Raw genomic sequence first — 6,047 nt, 5'->3', positions numbered from 1 at the left:
TCAAACCAAACGTGCGTCTGTGACAAGTTGCAGCAGAGTAATAGGAAGCGGCGTGGGCAGGCATTCAAATAAACCTCAAGACAAAGTCGAAGCATTTCCTCTCCCGCAGTCCCAAACAAGGCAGCAACAACAGAGCATTAAAGGGGAAAAGCAAAGGCTTGGTCCTAGTGCCTGACAGCAGCCCCTGGGTGTGGTGGGTAGTTGAACCTGTTTACCATCAGACTTGTGAAACCTGAGTCTGTCTTCATGGAAAAGATGACACTTATTTTGATGTTGTTTAACCTGCTGCATGTTCATTATATTGCAAAAGCACTGTAGGGACAATTTTATTCAGTTTACCAAAATTTGCATTTACTCGTTTATTTAATGTCTCCAATGTGGCGGAAATGGCTTTTTATATTTTGAACTTAAAGAACACATAAATCCAACAAAACATAAGAAACAAAATCTAATTAAAGCTTGTAGGATAACGTGACAGGAGAATGTACAAGGGAGTTGTTCAGATACTCATTTATTGCAACATCCTGAAAAAAAAAAATCACTGGAAGATTCACAATTTGGACCGAAAATTAACTTTCTATATTAGCTCAAATTAGGGGAACATCAAATTTGAAAAGAATTAGTTTGTTGTTTAAACTTCTGCATCAGAATTGGGAGTTTTCGTCTCATTCTTCTCTGAAGACCATTACAATCCCAATTTCTTTTTAAAATATCAAGTTCAGTATAATTTGTTGAATGTAGCTAAGAATATAAAAATGAAAGAAATCCTCTAAAGGTGAGTTTTAATCACGAGGGATTTTACTAAGAAGTTTGAGTGGGACTTCTGGTCACCTTTCAGTTTCTACACAAACAACTGATGTCACTCAGGGAGGTGAGAGGAGAGGAGGTGGTGAAAAACAAGAAACTTATCTTTCTGTGGCCAGCTGCAGTCACGTTAGATTGGCATTAGTTTCCATGTACCAAATGATAACAATATGCATATTCACATTTTTTTTTTTACTTTTTATATCTATGAATGTTGCTTTTTGCTGCTGCTGCAGAAATATTTGACCTTTCATAAAATTGAGAAGGGATGGGCTGAGTCGATTCACACTTCAGGTTCATTGTAAGTTCAACACAGAGTGTTTAAAAATAAGAGAGAATAAAGAGGGTGACGGAAAGGCGGGGTGGAAAATAATACCCGTAACTACAATATAGTTTTGAGGGCTGTCGTGCTTTTCTGCTGATTGAGGACCACAGAGCGCCAAAACAAGCGCAGCCTTGAAATGAAACCAGAGGGTTGGTTCGGCAGCGCGGGGTGCCACTGCTCTTTTCCTGGGATTAGAAAAGGAGATTAATTATGGAACGTCCCTTTAAGCTCATTCAACCCCTTTAATTAAACCTAAACTCTTATCTGCCAACACGCACACACTCGTTCCACTCTTCATGCGCTCGAGACGACATGCTGACTCTTTAACACCGTATGTATTTGTCTCCATCCCCTCCTCTCTTTTATTCTCTCGCTATTTCCCTCCGTCCTTCATGCCCTCTCTTGTTCTTATTCTCTCTCGCTCCCACACACCGTTAAATCCCAGCCCGGTGCCCCCGCTGTGTGGTCACTCTCTGTTTTTCGGCCTCCACTTGGCAGCAAAAAAAAACACCAAAAAAAAAACACCCCAGTGCCTATTGCTGCGACCAATCAGATCCCTTGATTTTGCTCTGAGCGCTGCGTGATTGGCTCGTGCTGGAGAGCAGTTTAAGTGAGGACATCCACTCCCGAGGCTGACTCAGTAACAGACGAGTGTGTTTGTGTGGGCTCGCGAGCAAGTCTGCTCCTGACAAAATGCCTTTGTGGATCATGTCTATGTTAGCGGCGCTGAAACCAACTATTATTTCCAATATCAATTAAAAACCTGACTATGAACTTGATCTACTTTGTCCCAGAGGTGTCAGAAAATAGTGAAAAATGGCCTTTGTGATTTTCCCCAGGTCAATGTGACACCCTTAAACGGATTGTTTTATTCAACCAGCAGGAAAATAAACTCTTTATTATTCTATAAGAAAAAGAAAAGTGTCGAATGTGCAGTTTTGAGAGGCTGGAGGTAGTGAATGTTTGGCTTCTTTACTTACATAAACTAATTATAAATAATTGCAGATTCATTTTCTGTTGATCAATTTACCATCCGGGGTTGAATGATGAATCATTACACTAAAGGGAGATGAAAACCCATAATAGTCTGTTTTAATAGCCTGTTCTCATAAATCTCGAGTTGTGACTCCAAATACAGTTTTTCTTTTTTCTTCACCTAAAATCTCAACATTTATTCAGAGAACTGGCAGAAAAAGAGGAGGTGGACTGAAGATTTACCAGACACTGAGCACTTGTAGCTGCAGATGAACATTACTGTCAGTAGAGGCAGTCTGTGTTATATCAGACAGAAGCTGCAACAACAATTATATATCAGTAAAGCTGTAAAGCAAGCAGAGAAACAGTCCAGACTGAAGATGAAAGCCAGATCAGATGAGGAATAGTCTCAAAAAACAATTTCAAGAAAATGTTTAATGTCTCCACTCATGACTTTCAGTTTCCATCTTACTGCAGTGTTTTAATTGTTTATTCAATTGTGTAAAAAAACAACAACAACAAACCAGACAAATACTTTTTTTTTTTTTTTTAAAGATCAACTGATAAGGTAAATGTAAGAGGGTCGAGGATTCAAGGCCTCTTTAAAAGGATCAAAACATGCAATCCAGATTGAATCACTGTAAACACACTGTGTGTGTGTGTGTGTGTGTGTGTGTGTGTGTGTGTGTGTGTGTGTGTGTGTGTGTGTGTGTGTGTGTGTGTGTGTGTGTGTGTGTGTGAGCTGCGAGGGGTCTTGACCTTGCGTCTACTAATCTGTGGTGCTGTCCAGATGTGATGAGTGGAGGCCGCAGCCGTGTCTGTCCACCCGCTGTCACATCTGGTCAAGAGGTCTGCTGCTCAGCCTCAGGAGCCACCAACATCTGTAAACATGTGCTGAACCAAAATCAAGACCCCTCCCCCCCCCTCTCCCTCACCCCTCCCCCCCACCACCAAACCCTCACCCCAGCCTGTAGAGCAGCAGCAGAAACCTAAAGACAAAGCTTTGAACTGGGCTTCCTGAGGTTATAAATATCAGCTCGATTGTAAACATTGTTAATAACTTGATTAAGTATTAGCTTTTAAATAATTTCTCTACACAGAAGTTTACCCTTAACTAACATAAATTATTATGTTATTATTATGCACTTTTGTGTGTTTTATTCTGATTTTATGGCTCCAATATTTTCTAAAACCCGCAATGTTTTTTAATTAGAAGGAAAAACTGTTGGAAAATTAAAAAGAATTAAAACCAGTCAATTCATTAGCCAGTTACTTGAGACAAATCCTGACTTGTGGGTTTAGATGGCGACACTACTGAAGCCTATAAGCGACTTTAAAGACCCTTTTTATCCTTTAGATTTTTTCTGACTTTGTTGTTAAATTATACTAATACACCGGCTTACTACATGAAATAAGATTACATAATTAATAATACATTTTTAAAGCTTTTATGGCTTCAAACAACACAAAAAAGTAATGCATCTAGTTTCACTTTCATACAACGCATTGATGGTACAAACGTTTTACTCTACCTAATGTAAGAAATTCAATTCCAAACTAATGAATAGATTCATTCTTATCTTTATTGTATAAAAAAAGAAAACAGTACAAAATTCAGGTAAAAATTTTACAATAGAAAAAAACAACTGGTAGAGCAAATTCACATTGCATGTGACTGACATTGAGCTTTACTGGTAGGAAGCAGGAAAAACAACCAGGGGGGAAAAAAAGCACCTGTGAGTCCTCAGGTCACCTTCAGGTCACCTTCAGGTCACCTTCAGGTCGGAGGAAGTGTGACGACAGCAAAACATGGCGAAAAGCACTGCTAGCGAGCCACTCCACAAATATACAAGCAGTAGATGAGCGTCTAGCATCGTTTGTTCTCCGCTTAGCCCCAAAGTTAGCCGACATCCACAGGCTGTGGTATCGTTACGACTTTATACATCCAAGGCTTTCAAAAAAACAACAACGTACAGTGTAGCTACGGCCCAGCGGCGTAACGAATGAAACCAAAAACCTGATGAAACGCATTCGACAAAGCCGGTCACTTTTTAAGTGCGACGGGCTGAAGATCTCCTGAAATAAATGTGGAAACACTCCATGAAGTGGCCACTTCAATCCAAAGCACGCTGCAGCCCATAAATCTGTATTTTTAGCACATGTAGCACCAGCAGCACTGCCGCCATTTAAAATCACACAGACCCACACAGATTTGAAATAAAAATTTACAACAGAAAATATCCAACAGATATTTCAGAGTTTTCAGTTCAGTTCAGAAGAAATCTGTCGTTTTATGCCGTTCGAAAGCTTTAAATAACAGATAGCTTCTTCTTTGTGCTTTAAGGAGTGTGAAGGGAGAATTTTTGTGGGTACTTTTTCCATCTCATCTGATAGACGCACTAAAAAGCTCCGATACATCACTTTCAGTTTCTGTAATGCTCATCATGTAAACACATCTTGTTTCGCACGTGTACTTCAAAGCCTGAAACAGCACACACTGAAATATGAGTGTGGTTATAAGGCCCTTGCATTAAAACAAAGTACCATTGTAAATGATTGAGTCACTTTTTATTACAATGAGCAAAAAACAAGAGCTGCCATCTTCTAAATCTGAAAGTGATGTATCTGCTTTTAGTGTGTGCAGTGACAGCTTCATCTCCCATCTTATTTAATCTCTGTTTTAACAGTTACAACTGAAGTACAGTTTTATTCATAGTTCAGGTCAGGGATGTATAAAAAAAAGAAAATAAATACATTTACATAAAAATGAAAACCAAAAACTTACAAGGACCCCCCCCCTCAAAAAAAGAGCTACAAACAGGCTACTTTCCAAAATAAATTACGCTCTTAATATCAGCAATTAACGTTTTCACTTAAACTACAAAAATCGCACAACTGAAAGGGTATTTTTGCAAAACATTATCAAATACTTTTCCACAATCAAAAAGATCTAATTCATATAATTTTCTTTAAATCATTGAACACCTTCTCAAATCCACTGGATTTAAATTCAGTCTTGCTCTACTCTTGCCAAATGGCCGCTCAGAAATACAAAAACATCTCCCAAACACGATGAACTCTCGCTTTTGACGAGTACTTTTAAAGTCCATTAAAACTTTTGGACAAGTCAGACTCATCTTCCAAAAGTGTTATTTACAGGCGATCAAGTAACTATGAACACTGTCGAGACCCTGCTGGCTCCCAACACTGGCAGGAGGAGCGCTGTGTGTGTGTGTGTGTGTGTGTGTGTGTGTGTGTGTGTGTGTGTGTGTGTGTGTGTGTGTGTGTGTGTGTGTGTGTGTGTGTGTGTGTGTGTGTGTGTGTGTGTGTGTGTGTGTTAGGGATTAAGCTACATCTGTCCCAAAGTGACCTTGAGCTGGAACATTTGAATGTAATGCAAATGACACTCGAATTTAGAGACAAAAACAAATCACTTAAAGGGTGTGTGTTCCACTGAATTTGTGTGTGTGTGTGTGTGTGTGTGTGTGTGTGTGTGTGTGTGTGTGTGTGTGTGTGTGTGTGTGTGTGTGTGTGTGTGTGTGTGTGTGTGTGTGTAGCTGATTGTCCTGGTGTTGGAGATCAAACTTCAACAGAGCGCCAAGCAGAAAAAGGCACATAGTATGATGAAATGAAGCAGTTTCAGATTGGGAGAGAGGTTTCAACTCTGCTCTGTAGTGGAATAACACCCCGACTTCTCCCTGCGATGCAACCACAGCGTCCAGTTTCACAGTTTGTAAGGATTGGGTACACAAGGTCGCACAATAAAGACACAACGGCAACACGCACACGTCAAGACCGGGGTTCAAACTACGTCCGACTGCTGACTTTGTTTTAACCGACTCACGATGGACAAAAAGAGTTTCGTACAAAAGGGAGGAAATCGGAGAGACTCCGTCTATTTGGACTAAAAAAAAATTTAAAAAAATTGATTTTGCAGCACAAC

This window comes from Brachyistius frenatus, unplaced genomic scaffold (assembly GCF_029030835.1).
Source record: "Brachyistius frenatus isolate BFR_SWC_R1_liver_20210118 unplaced genomic scaffold, ASM2903083v1 Contig_189, whole genome shotgun sequence".
Classification (NCBI taxonomy): Eukaryota; Metazoa; Chordata; class Actinopteri; family Embiotocidae; genus Brachyistius; species Brachyistius frenatus.
The sequence above is the reverse complement of the archived record's forward strand: the minus strand, read 5'-3'. Positions refer to the sequence as shown.